This window comes from Neofelis nebulosa, chromosome 6 (genome assembly GCF_028018385.1).
Source record: "Neofelis nebulosa isolate mNeoNeb1 chromosome 6, mNeoNeb1.pri, whole genome shotgun sequence".
In the NCBI taxonomy this organism is placed as follows: domain Eukaryota; kingdom Metazoa; phylum Chordata; class Mammalia; order Carnivora; family Felidae; genus Neofelis; species Neofelis nebulosa.
Window position 1 is genome coordinate 47,373,314 of NC_080787.1, and position 18,326 is coordinate 47,391,639.

Below are 18,326 nucleotides of genomic sequence, written 5' to 3' on the forward strand. Positions count from 1 at the left end.
ACTTCTGTTGTGTGTTGGGGCAGAAAAGGTGTGTGTGGGCACATAAGCAGTGTTCTGTAAGAAATTAATGGAAGCAAAAAGGAATGAATAAATAAGCGGATAGACAGTCTAAGGAACTGCACTGACATCCGAGGGCTTCCTTGGTTTGCTGAGCAGTTCTTGCCTATCCTGGGTGTGTAGCAGGGATGTGGTCATCCCTGGGTAGATAAAAGTCCAGGGGACGTATAAGCGGAGAATCACAGGAAAGACAGGTATTTGGTTACCGATTCACCAAAAGGCAGGTCACTCCGTGGGTAGAAGACACTGAAATTGTATTGAGAAGATTAACCCAGTGACAAGGAGCCTCAGAGGCCGAGACCTGGGTCTTCAGACCCAGCCCAGCACCTTTTGGGCTCATAAGGCTCACTAACTAATATTAGTTTTTCATTTGGCAAAGCTCATAGACCCGCCTCTCAAGTACCTATTTTGTGATAGCAAACATCTTAATTCTAAGGTGAAAGGGACCTAGGAGCAAACCTGATCCAATGCCTTTATTTCTCCCTTTTCATATTGATAGATTTTTTTTTTTAAATGGAGACCACGATGTTTTATCCACAGTTAGTAGATTGCATGGCTCAGTAATATTTGTTGAAGAAGTAAATGAATGGTGGACTCACCTACTTCTGCTGTGACTGCAAAATCTAATCTCCAAGCTTAATAACCCTACCTTTCAGAGAGGCTCACCCAGGTGGGTCCTCAAAACCCCAAGATGCCATTAGTGCCTGGGGGCAGTGCTCTATTTCTGGAAGACAGGGAGCAAACTTCTCAGGGGTCCATCTTTGCGATGATTTTGCCAACTTACACCCCAGTCTTGACTGCTACTCTCTGCTAAAGTCAGCACATAGGAGCCCCAGACAATGGAAAAGGAGAGAACTTGGAGAAAAGGCAGTTTAAGTGGCCTCAAAATCCCACTTCACATGACAGTTTTCCAGAAACTCAGCCCTAACGTGCTCGTCCAAAGTTGGTTTACATTAATGGATATCCATGTGCTGGGAGACTCTGTTTTTCCCAGATTGTTTGGTCTGGAGGCCCTGCCTTTCTGAAACATTTTGGCTTTAAAGAACATGTCATTGTTTTTACTAATTTGGATGTTGCTTTTCAAGTGGCAGAAAAAATTGTTATGGGATCTGAACTGTTTATCTTAGATTTTGCAGTTACTGCAAAAACTGATGCATTGGAAAAGATAAATTCATTAAAATTGCTTGTATCCCGATACTTAGGTGATGAATCACTTCATATTGCTATAAAATCTATATACCCTTATGATAAAAATACCATTAACTGCTTAGATAATAATTTAGCTCCAAATAATAAAATGATTTTGAAAGGAAAAATAATACTATGAATAATGGGAAATTAAATCTTATTCATGAATGCAAAATCGAATATTCTTTTTTTTTAATTTTTTTTAACGTTTTTTATTTATTTTTGAGACAGAGAGAGACAGAGCATGAACAGGGGAGGGGCAGAGAGAGGGAGACACAGAATCTGAAACAGGCTCCAGGCTCTGAGCCATCAGCCCAGAGCCCGACACGGGGCTCGAACTCATGGACCGCGAGATCGTGACCTGAGCTGAAGTCAGACGCTCAACCAACCGAGCCACCCAGGCGCCCCCAAAATTGAATATTCTTAAAGTAACAAACTCTCTGTTCATATGATAACAATTAAAGTCTCCATAGTATGTTTTCTAAAATCTGATTTTAAGATTTCTCCAGAAAAACAAGCAGGAAAAAATAAGCAAAATTTTTTCCAAAAGGATTAGTGAAAGATTTATTTTCTAGATTTTAAAACAAGTGACAATTACCAAAACTATGTGATATTAGGTTAAAAGCAAGGAAGAAATGATGAGATAGAGTATATGTTTTAAAAGTAAATTAAAACCATTATAAGAACTTACTACATGAAAAAAAATACAATGCAAGAAATAATCATAATTCAGTATGTGGGCACAATCGAATCAGAGTACAGAGAATATATTAGATTCATACCTCATATCATATACTTATAATAAATTTTGGTCAAAACAAAATGATGAACATAAGAAAACTAGAAGAAAATAAGCATATTCTTTCCAACTAAAAAAGGGAGAAATACTTCTGATTCTCTAATGTTATAATTAGACATAAAATAGATGTTATAACATCCAAAAACCAAAAGAGCTTAAAAGATAAAATATAATTGAGAAGGGGCACCTGGGTGGCTCAGTGGGTTGAGCATCTGACTCTTGATTTCAGCTCAGGTCATGATCCCAGGGTCCTGGGATTGAGCACCGCTTTGATCTCTCTTTCTCTCTGTCCCCCTCCCCTCCGCCCTTGCACTTGCTCCCTAAAATAAAAAAAAATGTGTGTGGGGGGGGGAGGGGAAGAGTATATGTTATAAATGTTAAAGAAAAGTTTTACCATCGAAAAAAATCAGGAATTGATCTAATCATTTGAGGTCAATATTCAGCTTTCATGTAAAATGAGGTCATAGGAAGGTTTACACACAAGGAAATGTAGACAATAAATCACCATATGGAAAAACGCTCAGGCTGAATAGCAACTAAAGAGATGTAGACGAAAGAACTTTGAAAGACCACAGAACGTCAATTAAAGTAAGTGCAGACATTGGCGCTACAGAGAATGGGCTTTGGAGTCTAATACAGATACGGATCTCGGCTTTGCCATGGTCCAGCAGTATCCTTGACCAAAAGTCTTAATTTCTCAGCGTCAGTTTTGCAGTCGGCAACAAGGGGCCATTATACAGCTAGAAGGGTTATTGTGACCCCGGAACGATTAGTGTAAGTAAACACTCAGGACGGGATTTGGCACATACTGGATGTCTTCAATAATGGTGGTGGCATACAGTGACGATGGGGACGATGATGGTGACAATGGCTGATCACGGGGAAGGCAGCGGTTATAAAAGTAATGGTGGCGGTAGTGAGTGATGGAGATATGGGTGGCCGTTTTGCGGATGAGGGTGATCGTGATGTCAGTGACAGTGTTGTGGTGGCATTTTGAAGGTGATGGTGACAGTGGGGGTGGATGATGACGATGGGGATGGTATTGATGGTGAAGATAGCTGATGACTAATGGTGTTGCTTTTGGTTGTCTGGGCAAAGGTAACGATAATGGGAGTGGTCATGATGTCAGGGGGCAGGGTGGTGGCAGCGATGTGGTAAAAACACTTAAAATGATTAATGACGTTGCTTGGTAGATAAGTCAGCAAAACGGAATGCTAAAGATTCAATGCTATATGGACTTGTAATTTATCTTTTAACCTTCCCAGAAAGCAGCCTAGCAAGATACAGCAAGAGCCGATATATTTTGCACTTTGACACAGGAATTAAACCCTTGGGAATATGGATCGGAAAAAAAAAATTCCTAAATTAAAATTGGTCTGGAAATGGTATAGTGATGCTATTTATAACTGGGAACAATCCAAAGCCTCAACAATAGGGAGGTGACTAAGCAAATCATGATACGTCAAGATAATGGAATAATATCATGTAGCTATTTAAAGTGAAACATGAGGAAATATGCATATGAAAAAAATTGTGTTAGAACAGCACAGAACTGTGTGTGGATAGTCAGTGTGTGTTTGTGTGCTTTTACCAAAGAACAGAAGAAATGATAAACACATGTGCATAGAGTTTTGTAAAGATTCGACCTGCATTCAGCTTTTTCCTTTTATATATATATACTTGCTTAATGGACCCTTAATTTTTATGAAAGATTATGATGGAGCTTGAAGCTATACCTCACTCCAAAGAGCTGACCCCTAACTGATCAATTCCAAGGTCAGCCATCTCCCATCCCCTCCTTGGGCCCCATTTACCACCCATCTTTTAGGGCTCCTCCCACCTCTCTGTGACTCATTTTGTCTCCGCAATGGTCAGGGAGCGCTTTCGGAACCAAAATAATGTTCTGTTTCAAAACGAAACACAGAGGTCCTAAAAAGCTTAGCGGCATCTTTCTGAGTGTATATCTACGAATTTGAATGTGGGATCGATTTGTGGTTGTGTATGAAAGGCCCGGGAGTACTGATAAGCTGTAAACTTGGGGGTAGTTACTTGACTCCTCCGTGCCTCCATTTCTCCGGCTGTGAAAGGGAAAAAACAACGGTAATGAACTCATTGAGCTATTGCAAGGGTTAAATGAGATACTCCCCGCAAAACATGACAGGATGCTTGATTCATAATGAGTTCATATTCATTGTTACTTACACTGAATATTAACATTGCTCTTACTAGTCTAAGTACTTTTCCAGAAATTATCAAGAACTCTGGATTAAATATAAAAGTTCTGGGTTACCAGCTTCGTCATCTATACAATGGAGCATTAGATCAGGTAATTTGTGCCATTCTGTTTCTCTGTTGTCTAGGAGACAATAATGCTCCTTTTTATTGATTTCTGCCTCATTTTTGGAAGGATAATAAACAACTCAAAAAATATAAACTTAAACGGACTTCCCCTCTGTTTAAATATTGTTTTAATAAAATACTAATGTTTACCTTGTTAAAATATTCTGAACCCTGTCTTAATTCTCTCGATGGAAACATCAAAACGTTATCGTTCCTCCTGAAACACGTTACACTTATATTTGAAATACATAATACATAATACAAAAGCTCTCTGCTTTTTCAATAATTTCTTATTTGATTTGGGGTTCTGCACCTCCAAGTTTATTCTGGGGGTTTAATTTTCATTTTTGCTAGTTTTATTCCTTTGGGGTTTTGTAATTTTTCAAAACAAATTTATTTCAACCCATCAAGGTAGAAACAACATTGTGAGGTCTACTTAAGAAGTGAGGCAGATAAGAAAAAAAAAAGAAAAAGAAAAAGAAAAAGACGCAAGACAAGTAATTGTAGGCCTTAGGAAATTCAGAACCCCCAGACCCTCCCCCGGGTTTTTTCATCCTTACATCCTCAATACAGGCACGCCTCGGGAAAACCCTAGAGGGCGCTGTTTTCCTGCGTGTTACCACTTTTGCCTTGCCTTCTTGATGGGAAAATGGAAAGAAAAAGACAGGAGTGAAGCAAATTCATCATACACAAAACACAAACCATCCAAGCCCGAGGGGGATGAGGGTATGAAGACTCAGTGCCTCTTTGCCGGGTAAGGATGCAGAAGCCCGGTGAGCTTTTCCAAGGTCACTCCGTCACTCCGTAGTGGCAGAGACAAAGCTAAGAGTCCAGACCTCGGACCCAGACCTTTTCTCCACCACCTGCTCTTTCATTGGATAAAACACAGAATATCAAGTGGGAGGCCCAGACAAACACTTCTGGGCGCACACTCTCCCTTGCTTACTAGTTCGTGTTTCCAAGGAGTATGGTCACTGACTGACAGGTAAGGGTATATTTAGGAGTGTAGAATTCACAGGGATTTTCAATAAGAAATTTTTGAAACCTCAGAGAGATCAGCTTATTTATTTCGAAGTATAAGTTTCATGTATTTCATGAGGAAATATAGCATTTCGATGTTTCCACTGAGAGAATTGAGACAATGTTCAAAATATTTTAGCAAGGTAAACATTAGTATTTTATTAATGCAATATTTAAAATTTTTTAAAATAAAGTTAAAAAAATTTTTTTTCTTTATTTATTCTTGAGAGTGAGACAAGGTGTGAGCAGGGGAGGAGCATAGAGAGAGGCAGACACAGAATCTGAAGCAGGCTGCAGGCTCCGAGCCGTCAGCACAGAGCCCGACGTGGGGCTCGAACTCACGAACCGTGACATCATGACCTGAGCTGAAGTTGGATGCTCAACTGACTGAGCCACCCAGGGGCCCCTAAAAATAAAGTTTGGAGGGGAGGTCCACTCTCTACCTAGGCCACTCATGAATTATACTGAATAACTGCCTTATTAGCCCCAACCAGTTGCTACTGGATGGGATGGTGATGCTATTATTGGTGATGATGATGATGATGGCTTACATTTATTGAGTACTTTCTGTGTGCCAGGTACTGTGCTAGGTGGTTTGTATCCATTGGCTCATTTACCCCTTACAATCGCCTTATAAGGCATGTACTATGAGGAGAGTGAGAATTAGGAGTTTTAAGTAGCTAGCCTAGAATCATACATGTGGCAGGCAAATAATTGGACCGTAAAAATAGACCAGGGTTTTCATTTGTTTATCTGCCATGTTCTCAGATACCTGTGACTCTAGAAAATGCGATCGAGATGAATTAAGAGAGAGGGGCACCTCGGTGGCTTAGTCGGTTAAGCATCCGACTCTTGGTATTGGCTCAGGTCATGATCTCACGGTTCATGGGACGGAGCCCCACACTGGGGCTTTCAGTGCAGAGCCTGGTTGACATTCTCCCCTTCCTTCTCTCTCTCTCTCTTTCTCTCTCCCCCTCTCCTCCTCTCTCTCTCTCTCTCTCTCTCTCTCTCTCTCTCTCAAAAAATTAAATACACTTAAAAAAAAAAAAGATGGATTCAGAGAGAGAAAGACTTGAGGTAGTGGAGGTGTGGCAGTTAGACTAATTTTCTATCTTTAGTGCTGCCGAATCGAATAAGGCAAAGTCCTAATGTGCCTGGTTCATGTTCTAGTTACGAAGAGAAGACGGGAGAGTTGCTTCACAGTTGGAGGTAGCACTTAGAAGAGGTTGAGGTTAGGACCCACATCAAGGACAGGTCAGAAGAAACACATCTGAACCATGGAGAGGAGGAAGAGAGAAATGCCCTTCAACTGTGTTTCCTTTTCTTCCAGAGGCCAGTTGCCTCACCTGTTGGCACATGGCACCAAGGTAAGGCAGAAAAGCTCTCTGTATATAACTTGCATTGGGCGTCCTAATTTGTCACTGCAGGCTCAGAGGGAATGACCGTCCATCCTTCAGTTCCTAGATTCATGGGGTTGGCAAAGCTAAATAAGGCACACTGCCTGCTTTGATATGCTTGTGTTGGAGTTGAGAGAAAAGGCATCCCCATCTAGAATCTGGGGGGAAAATCATGCTTGATGTCTATAATGAGTGTTGCCCAAATCAAAAGCAGGCATAAGTACAGTAAATTGTCATCCCTGGAATGCCACTTAGGGCTTCTTTCCTTGCAAAACGTCAGGGGCTCTTTCCTTATAAAACTTTTGGGGACTGAAGTTTGGTAAGGAATTCCTTGTTTTAGTTGAAACCTTTTTGATTAATAAAAAAAAAAGCAAATATCCTGATAAAAAATAACCACCTCAAACCATATTTATGCCTTGACATGACTGTACTTGCCAGATATTTTTCCAAGAGTAATGCTGGAAGAAGGTGTGCAAAGAGGGGCGCCTGGGTGGCTCGGTCAGTTAAGTGTCTGACTTCGGCTCAGGTCATGATCTCGTGGTCAGTGAGTTCGAGCCCCACGTCGGGCTCTGTGCTGACAGTTCAGAGCCTGGATCCTGCTTTGGATTCTGTGTACCACCCCCCCCCCCCACTCCTCCCCCACTCGTGCTCTGTCTCTCAAAAATAAATAAATGTTAAAAAAAATTTTTTTAAATAATAATAAAAAAAGAAGGTGTGCAAAGAGAAGGCAAGGGAGGAGAGACAGGAGGCAGTACAGGGAAACTGCAGATTTTACCTGCATCATCACTGTGTTCAAGAGTAAGCCTCCCAGAGGCGCCTGGGTGGCTCAGTCTGTTAAGCGGCAACTTCGGCTCAGGTCACGATCTCGCAGTTTGTGAGTTTGAGCCCCGCATTGGGCTCTGTGCTGGCAGCTCAGAGCCTGGAGCCTGCTTCTGATTCTGTGTCTCCCTCTCTCTGTCCCTCCCCACTCATGCTCCCCCCACCCCCCTAAATAAGTAGACATTAAAAAAAATGTTTTTTTAAAGAGTAAGCCTCTCCAGGAATTTACATACATTTGGAAATTTTATGCTGCGGCTCTGAATTCTTTTGCTTTCGTTATCATCACGAACTTTCACAGCACGGGTAAAATGTAAATGGAGACTTGGTCATCTTTTGCCTCACATACGGAGAACAGACCTATTTGCCAGTGCTAGGGGTCTAGATTTCTTCAAGGGAGGCTGGCTGAGAATGCTTTGGGGGAACTTGATTCTTTCATTGAACAGTCATCTATTTCTCTCACGTGGTTTGTCTCTGGGGGCCATAAAGTTATTCAAGGTGTAAAAACGAAGCTCCAGGGATTCCTAGGATTACAGTACAATTAATGAAAGCTGCCATCTAAATTTGATCCTACTGAAGTCAAAGAAAGTGGGAAATCAGCAGCTTGAATCCACAATACAACTTGAAAAATCACTGACGATGAAAACCGCATTCAAAACTCTCTCATAAGTCATCAGGGTTGAAGGAATTTATTGGCTGCGTTCGAGCGCTCCATTCTTGGGCACGCTGCTTCCCCCAGAACCCTGCTGACACCTAGCCCCACTTTCCATAAATAAATAATTCTTCATTTGCTGACCTGGAGCCATGAGCACGCAGCCCCTCCACCCCTGCTCTCCTCTGAGAGTAAAATGCCCTCTTGCATTTTTAATGCAACTCCCAAGACTGTGTGTCAAGTTTCCACAAAGTTTGCCAGAAGAATTAGCTGCCCCCTTTTAATAGGCAAGAGGTCAGAAAATAAACCTTTTTTTTTTTTAATGACAGCGTTTGAAAAATTAAGAAAACGAAACACTTGATCCAGCGTACTGCATTTCACATTTTTGCAAAGATTGGTTTCTATAATTTTACCATCTGGCCCAACACAGTGAAATTTACTTTATTGGATACAATAACAACCAAGTTATTATTATTTTTCTTGCTTCCTTCCCTTCCTTCCGCTGCAGATGTGGGAAGCATGAGTCACACTGGACTGACTCAGAGGAAGTATGACTTCACGAAATACTCACAGAGTCGGGGACTTGGGGGGCTCATCCTCCACAGTGCTGGGAACCAAGAAAACATTGGCCTTCTGGGCAACCATTTCTCGATTTCAGGATCTTTTGTGGAGATTTACTTAATGTCAGTGGGTCTGTTCACTGTTTCTACAACTAGGCACCTGAACTAAAGCACTAAGCCAGATAAAAATGTATTTAATTATTATTCAAATCCAAGGTAGGGGCACCTGGCTGGCTCAGTTGGTAGAACATGTGACTCTTGACCTCAGGGTCATGAGTTCAAGCCCCACTTTGACCGTGGAGACTACTTGAAACACACACACACACACACACACACACACATCCAAGGTTATTTTATTTTCTTTATAAAACCTGTATTTAATTTTTTGTATTGATGCGTTGAAACTAGTATTAAACAGTTAGACATACTTAAAGAAGAAAACAGTGACCAACACTTGTAAGATGACTACGCAAACAGAGCCCCTTATTAAGAGTTTGGTATATCTCCTCCCTATCTGTGTTCTATCCAGGTTTTTATCTTTCATATCTTACAAAATTGAAATTATACATCTATCACCAGTTGGTATTCATCAAGGTACCACAGTCTTCCACATCTAAATCTTCTCTCCTGATACATAGTATCCACAAAATTTCGAACATGCCCTGGTCCTTAGAAGCCCTGGATAAATGATGCCCAATGGATATACATATTTGCTATTATTGCTTTACAAATACAAGTTTCAACAATCACTCTAACTGTGTACAGGCAGGTGTAGACACTTTGGGGGAGGTAGGTGGGAGTGGGGGTTAGGGTGGGAGCCGAGGGGAGGGTGCCAGAATTATTCCTTAGTTTCCTGAACCATCTTCTCCACTAGGATTTCAAGAAAACCACAGTTTGCTTTAGAGGTAAAGAAACAAAGTGGACTTGGCTTCCATGGATGAAACTGGGCTCCTTTACCTGTGTGTACCAATTTCCTTAACTCTGATATGTCATTTTGCCCATTGGGACTTTAATTCCCTCCACTGTGCAATGAAAATAATCTCTAAAGTTACTTTCTCCTCCGATATCCTCCGTTGCTATCTTGTCTGCCTCACCTGAAGATCTCCCTAGTTAAAGTAAACTTATCAGCGAGACCAGCTCATCAACTCTACCTCAATGGAAACAAAAGAAACATGATGAAGGTTTAGCACGTTTGCTCCCAAACAACCTGACTGCTCACTAATGGCACTAAGAAGGTAGCGAAGGTCAAAAGCCTCTTTAATGTCTGATCACCTGGTGTTCCTGTCCTGGAAGCAGACCCTCTACTTGAGCCTGCGTGGTCACCAGTGTGGTCCCCAGAGACCTCATTTCTTACCTGAACACTGATTTTTCCCTTCCAGTTGGGTGTATACCCCATGCTGATTTTTTTTACAAAGGTGCTTTGAAACACAGTCCATTTAGAGTAGTGGCAGTTATCAGTGGCTTCCTTAAATGGAAGCATGTGGCAGTGAAGTCTAACACACAGGAGGTGGGTGTTCCTGACAGATATCACAGAGCCTGGTGCCCTTCCTTACCGCATGCCCAGAGGAAGTGTGGAATCCAGGATGGCTCAGCCTTCATGGGTAAGACTGTTGAAAGGTCAGGACTGACCAATCTGTGTCTAAATACCCAATTGGTATAGGAAGTTGCTTGGAACCAACCCTCTGACCTAACCCAAGCAGGATTGATTGTGACATTAATAAACCTCAAGATCCTTGATCCCCTCCCTTGCACTGGTTCCTTCCAAGGTTTAGAAAAGGACCTATGATAGAGTTCACGTAATCGTTTGTTTTTGTCAAACTTGCAATCAGGAGATATTCAAGCAGCAATTAGTTAGGACTAGTGTCTCCTTCCATTGCAATCTCACCTCCATCATATTTTCTTTAGTATAAGATTATATTGGGAGTGCCTGGGTGGCTCAGTTGGTTAAGTGTCTGACTCTTGATTTCATCTCAGGTCATAACTTCACGGTCATGAGATTGAGCCCCATGTTGGGATCCGAGTTGCATGGAGCCTGCTTAAGATTCTCTCCCTCCCTCTCCCTCTGCCCCTTCCTGCTCTCTCTCTTTCTTTCTCTCAATTTCTCTCTCTCACTCTCTCTCGTAAGTAAGTAAATAAATAAATAAATATTTTGAAAAGATTATATTGGAGTGGCCTTGGGCATTTTGGGGACTTCACAAAATGGAAAGTTCAATTGAAGAATGTATTTAGTTTGGGTTCAGTGGGATATATTTGTGTGGTTCTAAGTCATTTCTGGCAGTAATGATGTTATTGTTAGATGTCCTCATGAAGGACCGAGTTCTGGTAATAATCTTGCCATCCATTGTGCTGACCTAAAGGAGCAAGGTCAGGGGTCTAGTGCAATATAAATGTGTCCCACGGCACTAGGCACTAGACGTATGTGTATCAAAGAGGAGAGTCAAGGTTTGAAATATACGTAACCAGAAGCTAGTCTGTAGAGAATTCTCCCAGTTACCAGATATGGAAAACTGCAAGCAGAGGGTTTGGTTCTTACCAATGCTTATTCAAAACAGAAGTTCTCTCCTATCAGAAGTATACTCAGCCATGCAGCATATACAGTAACAAAGGCACTGTACGTTTTTAAGGGGAAGTACCCCAAATACACTTTATATATTTATAGTTTATCAACTTGTAGTAGTTCTGTAAGTAATTACATTTTTGTAACTCCCAATTCTAAAAATCAAACAGTGATAATTGCATTAGTGGAGAAATTATCTTTCTCCTGTCTTATCAAAAAGTATATTACAAGATTGTTGTAAAATGAAGAAACGATCAGAGTGTATGTAGTCCAAAAAACGCAGGGGGAGAAAGTATTGGAGAAGGGTGGTAGGTACTTAATAAAACAGTAAGTCACTTTTCTGGATTTCTGATATTTGTGGTATTTGACAGCTTTAAAAAAAAATTTTTTTTTAAAAAAAATTTTTTTTTTCAATGTTTTTTATTTATTTTTTGGGACAGAGAGAGACAGAGCATGAACGGGGGAGGGGCAGAGAGAGAGGGAGACACAGAATGGGAAACAGGCTCCAGGCTCCGAGCCATCAGCCCAGAGCCTGACGCGGGGCTCGAACTCACGGACCGTGAGATCGTGACCTGGCTGAAGTCGGACGCTTAACCGACTGCGCCACCCAGGCGCCCCAAAAAAAAATTTTTTTAATGTTTATTTATTTTTGAGGCAGAGAGAGACAAAGCATGAACGGGGGAGGGGCGGAGAGAGAGGGAGACACAGAATCTGAAGCAGGCTCCAGGCTCTGAGCTGTCAGCACAGAGCCCGACGTGGGGCTCGAACTCACGGACCGTGAGATCATGACCTGAGCCGAAGTCGGATGCTCAACCCACTGAGCCACCCAGGCGCCCCCTTGACAGTTTTTTTTAAGTTGGTAATTTGATTCGTTTTCTCACTGCAAATGAATATTCGCTTCCGTGTCTAATGTTATATTCATAATTGTATAACCGTTTGTTAGGAAGGCTCCTTGATTGCCCCAGCCCGGGAAACCTAGATCCACCCCTGCCCTTCACCTAACCCTTGCCACAAGCATATTTTCGTACTCTGCCTCTTCTCCACCCTCCCAAGTTCAAATGGCCTCTCTGTGGGCTCCTTGGCCTCCCATCTGGCTTACATCTCCTTCCCAGACTCTTTGCCTCCTTATTCCAAATTCCATCTTCGCTGCTACCTGCTGTCCCCCACTCAGCTCTGCTCACCCTCAGCTCTGTTTTTCCAGTCCAAGTCCTGGAACCTAAACACAGGACAGAGCCCTTCCCCCCTCACCCCCCTCCCCTCCTGCTCCCCTCCTTGCTTGGAAAAGGAGTTCAGGCTGGCAGCGGGGACAGCTTGGAAGAGTCTAACCTATTCCTTGATCAGGTGCTCTATGCCTCTCAGGGGAAGAACGGGCAGAGAGCCTGAAATGCTCGGTCGGTCACACCATGGTGGCTTAGCCATAGGAATTCACGCTCCAGACCATCACAACAGCAGGGAAAATGAGCTCTCCTCACCTGGTAGAGGGCATACATAATCTGAGAATTCAAATTTGCAAATTTAAAACTCAGAGTGGGCAGAGACAAGGGAGGAAAACAAAGAAGGCTGCTGTTCAAAAGCACTTTCCTAAAGGCCTCCCGTATCAATAACTCTGCAACCCCTAGGGAAAGGTAGGTTTGGTACAGGTTAGCCGGCTACACTCTTGCTGTTTTGCTTTGCAAATGCAAGCTGAGAAGGCTTAGAGGCTTAGAGGCTACTCCACCGGAAAATCTTTGGAGGCTAAACCTGGGCCATCTCACTCACAGTCATCTTGCCACCCTTTCCCCATCCTGGGGAGATACATTTTTGTCATCTTTCAAACAATGATGTCTTAAACCTATGGCCAAGCATAACATCTCCCTGGGAGTTGTGACAATGATAAGCAAACAAATGTTACAAATGCCCAAAAGTATTCCTGTGGCTAAATCTTACCTATGCTTCTACAAGAACTTACTCCTCCCTTCCTTCCCTGCCTCCCTCCTTCCCTCCCTTCTTCCTTCTCTCTCGTTTCTTTTTTAATTTCTAGCAGGCAGGGGACGTTGGGTAACAGAAGACAATGAGATTCCCCCAACTATTGAATTATCTTCAGAGAGAAGGCGTTTAAGTGCACTCATATATCAAGTAGAACAACACACAGTTAAAAATCTGGGCTTTGGAGGCCAACAGACACAGGTATGAGTCCTAGTTTCAATAGGACCTTCAGGTCCAGGCAAAAGCCATCAAGCTGGTTCTAGGAACGGGAAGAAATTTCAACAAGTGGCAAAGCATCGGGTTGGCTAAATCATCTCAGGGGCAAAACTATAGATTTCATATAGACTCAAGTTGTCTCTCCTTTGTCATAAAAGTAATTTTTTTAAAGATTTATTTATTTTTGAGAGTCAGAGCATGCAAATGGGGGAGGGGCACGGAGACAGGGGACAGAGGATCCTAAGTGGGCTCTATGCTGACAGCAGAGAGCCCAGTGCGGGGCTCAAACTCACAAACCGCAAGATCATGACCTGAGCCAAAGTTGGATGCTCAACCAACTGAGCCACCCAGGTGCCCCTGTCATCAAATTAGTTTTTGATGTGCTGTGTTAATAGCCTCAGTCAGAAAGTTTAGGACACATGGATTCCACTGTATGGAAGGTTATAGTTACTATTTCCAAAATGTTGAGACATGCTGGTTTACACAAGTTCAAGTTTTCTTGACTGATTTCTTTGCTCCTTTCACAGGCCAATGTGTACTGCGAATCTGTAAGAGGAGGAAATCGTGGGTAATTTTTCTCAAAGTTCTTTAGCCATAGGATCCATTTTTTGTGGAGTATGTCAAGGAAACAGTGTTCTGTGGGGTATGCTTTTGGAAATAATCACCAGTCTTAGGAGATCGCACCATGGCTATTGACTGTATGTATCCCCAACAGCAAACCATTTTTGAGCCACGTGGATGTCAGCAGGCTGGTTTTTTAGTTGCCCCTTGATCCCTGTCTACATCCCTCTGGGTCCCTGTGAGTCCCCGGGACCATATCCCTATGCAGAGCCACCAAAGCTCATCTACTCAACTGAAGATAACTGTCCTCACATTGTGGACTACTGCAGAGTGGTCTAACTGGCCCTTGTGCTGTTGAATGCTCTGTGCTCTGGCCCTAGTTCTTTGGTTAAATCGAATTTTCTAACATAAATAAAATGGGGAGATGTTTTAAAAAAATATCTTCTAAGAGATGGAAGCCAAGAGAGTATGCCATCGGTCCAAACTCCAAATAAACTTGGCATCCTGAGATATTCAACCGCATCGTGTCATTACTCCTGCTAATGGGAGACAGTGCCCGCTAATTGCCAAGATTGAATCATTCCATCTGAGGGCAGAGTTACTAACAGAGGCCAGACCAATTTACTGCTCTATAAATTTTAGAAATGAAAATACTGATAGATGCATCAACCTTCCAAACACAAGGATAATATTTCAATAGTAAGTAAATATTGTTGCCAGGAAAATGGGTGTTTTCTACTTCCTCGCCATGAAAGGAATGTACGGGCTCTGAGGCACTTTGGCTTAGGTGGCAGCCAATATATTTCAGGCAGAATGCCCTCTCCTAGTAGGTCCCCCTTTCTCTTAAAGCTTTTAAGCTCAAAAACTGTCTTTGACATTTGCAACAGATTCTTCCACTTGCATCTGTATATAGATCCCAAAGTATTCTAAAAATAACCAAAAAGAAGAAGTAAGAAAAGAGTGACAGCCTCCCTAAATCATACATATTATATATGCATATAAAAATCAGAAGTCTATACAGTAAAACCTTGGTTTGCTAGCATAATTCGCTCCAGAAACGTGCTTGTAATCCAAAGCCCTTGTATATCAAAGTGAATTTCAAGAACCATCGGCTCAGTTGTGATTCTGTGACGTCACATACGACTCGCATTGTAAGACGTCTCTCGTTTATGGAGTTAAAATTTATTAGAAACGTTTGCTCGTCTTTCGAAACACTCGCAGAACAAGTTACTCGCATTCCGAGGTTTTACTGTATTTTATATCTGTATATAAAAGCACGCGCGCGCGCGTGTGTGTGTGTGTAATATACATAATCTCATTGAGGCGTCTTTGAGATGAAGAGGTAGAATTTCTGAAAATGGCAGATACCAACTACCCAAAACGTTTCTGTCTCAGCTATCAACAAAGGCTCTTTCTCTGAACTCCTAGAACACTTCACTGAACAACCTATTCAGTAATTGTCACCTCTGCACTAGTGATGGCTGTTCCGCTCTCCTCTGAGCACTTGCGAGCTTCTTCCGCGTTGAAACCATGCTCCAGCCCCTTGACGGCATGGCAAACCCATGCTGGAGGCTCAGTCGGTGTTTGTGGGACTGAGTTATTTCAGACCTGCTTGCTAGCTTTGCCTCTACCATTATATCAGTATGATTGGGGACGAATTATTGGGTTAGGGTTTCTCTCCTTTTTTTCTAAGTGCTCCTCCCTGTGACCCGTGGCTGGGGACATCTATAAATGTAGGGCGATGGGGTAACCAGCCACGTGATATGCTTAGAGAATGCTCGAATGGCTTTCCCTTTCATGCTGTAACTCCTGTGACATGTCAGCTGAATCTCACAACAGCAATCCCTTGTATTTGGTTAGTGTTTTATATTTTACACAATACTGTCTCCTATATTTTCTTTGGATACCCACGGTTACCTTACCAAGTAGGAAGAGTATATATTATTCTTACATCAGAGATATGGAAATTGGGACTCAGGTACATTCATTTGACTAGTAGCACTCGGTTAGCTATGAATTCAGCCTATGTTTTCTTTCCACTATAGTCACTCTCTGAGCTTAGGCATCCGGGCTGTGAAGTGCGTCTATTCTTTGGGTGGGGTGAGGCGGTATTTAGGACCCATATGTTCAGCCTCTTTCTGCACAGGCATTCAGTAAACGTGGTTAACGTCTCACACATCCAGGTCCCAGGGCTAACGTGATACCAGAAAGTAATCCAGTATTTTCCACCATGTACTTCATGAAAGACTAGCATGATGAGATTTCCCTGAAAAAAAGAAAATCTTGCAGTCAAACCAATTATGTTATGTTTATATTTAGGACCCTTTGTGCATGAAATATTACTGGCAGATTTCTGCCCACAGACCCTCCTGAGACCCTCCTGCTGAGAAGCAATATATGAAAGTATGAAGAAGACAAATTCTCACAAAAATAAAGAAAATGGACAAAGTCACTAACAGACAAGGAATGTAGACAAACTTGTGGAGGAGAGAAGGCAGCTAGGAGCATGCCAACGGGCGATAGGGGACACAGAAAGCTATTGCCCAGAATAAATCCCAAGGGGGCTACAGAGGAGGTGGGGACCATGCTTCCTGCCAGGACCCTGGAGAAACATGGCCAGTGGGTGGGAAGCGCAATGTGGGGTTCAAGTGGGATGACTCATTCAAAGTCTGTCTTGGAACAACTACACTGGATGACAGCCAAATGCCTCCCCCAGCTGGAGATGACATTTACCTCCAGGCTCTAAATGGAAGGTTCTTCTCAGGAGGCCGTCTGATGAGCAGAGGGAGAGCTCAAGCTTCACGGTATGGGCATGGCAGCACCGGGGTAAAGCCTTGCTCACTCTGGCATTTGGAAATCCGCTCCCTTCCTGCTCATCCTGAAGTGAGGGTGGTTGATTTGACTTCCTCTGTCTCTCTGCCTTCATAAGGTGGCATGGGAACCTTTGACAAAGGACCAATTAGAAAATAAGGCCAGAATTATTAGGAATTAAAAATGTATCTGCTGGGGCACCTGGGTGGCTTAGTCAGTTAAGCGGCCGACTTGAGTTCAGGTCGTGTTCTCGCGGTGGGTGAGTGCGAGCCCCACATCTGACTCTGTACTAACAGCTCAGAGCCTGTAGCCTGCTTCCGATTCTCTCTGTCTCTCTCTCTCTCTCAAAAATAGTAAAATATAAAAAAATTTTTAAAAAACGTACCTGCCAAAAATAAAAAATCAAATAGAGCTGCAAAATAAAGAAAATCTTTCAGAACATAGAGGAAAACAGAGAGAGACAGATAATATGAGAGAAATAACAAGAAACAGAGGCCAAACCCGGAAGGGACAACGTCCAACTAATGGGAGTTACGGGAGGTTTGGAAAATACAGACAGCAGGGCCCTGCCTGATACACCACACACTCGGTACGGCCATTCCTGTGCCAGACCCCAGACAGGCAAAGCCCCTGCCCCTGGAGCTGGCCAGCATCCTACCAGCACAGGCAAAAACAGTCAAGTGTAATGCCAGGGGTGGAAAGGAAACAAGAAGATAAGGGAAGAGGGCAACAGGAGGTGCCGCTGGCTTGGACGGTGAGGAGGTAACACCGGACACTGAATCAAGTGAGGGATTGAGCCATGTTCCATCAGTGTTTGCTGCGCAGAAGAAAGGAGGAAAGTGCCCAGATGGAAGAGGGATGTGGTGCTGAGCAAGGACCACCTCACTGTTCTCACTTGTAAACTGAGGGCTTCCACTAGATAATCTCCGAGCCTGTCGTGGTTAGAAAAGGGCCTTCGCTCCCACCCAGTAAATCCACTTTAACTGGTGAGGTCAGCATTAGTGGTTTCAGGGCACACATCACATCTGATGATGTGTTATGAAACACCAGGCAACACTTTATCTCAGCCTGTGCTTCTTTTCTGGGCGAACTGTTTCCTCCAGAGGTCCCGGGACTGGGGTTTTATACTGTGGCTATTTTTAGTCGCTGTCCGCGGTGGCTGCTGGGACCTATTGCCTCAAGAGGCTGACAAGAACTTTCCCCCCGGGGTGGGGGGGGGGGGTGGGAGGAGGCATTCCGTTCTGTAATCTTGCCCTGTAGAGCTCTCTAATTGAGATTTGACGATTTCCAACTCGGAGAACTAGATACTTCCTTCATGCATTGCGAGATCAGGTAGCTGTGCTGTGTATTCAGCAGTCAGCAAGAAACTAAGTTATTTTGGTCGGTA

The 18,326-nt window shown here is 43.0% G+C and overlaps 1 protein-coding gene and 1 long non-coding RNA gene across 5 annotated transcripts in view; one reads left to right on the plus strand and one right to left on the minus strand.

The window, feature by feature from the left end:
* Window positions 1-18,326, minus strand: part of CLIC5 (chloride intracellular channel 5) — a 164,239-nt gene that overhangs the window by 126,973 nt on the left and 18,940 nt on the right. The gene's annotated exons all lie outside the window — the stretch shown is intronic.
* The window catches only part of LOC131514299 (uncharacterized), a 38,226-nt gene that overhangs the window by 13,136 nt on the left and 6,764 nt on the right, over window positions 1-18,326 (plus strand). For all 4 annotated transcript variants that reach the window (XR_009263017.1, XR_009263020.1, XR_009263018.1 and 1 more), the window contains one exon: window positions 6,575-6,771. This is a non-coding gene — a long non-coding RNA (uncharacterized LOC131514299). The remainder of the gene's footprint in view (window positions 1-6,574; window positions 6,772-18,326) is intronic.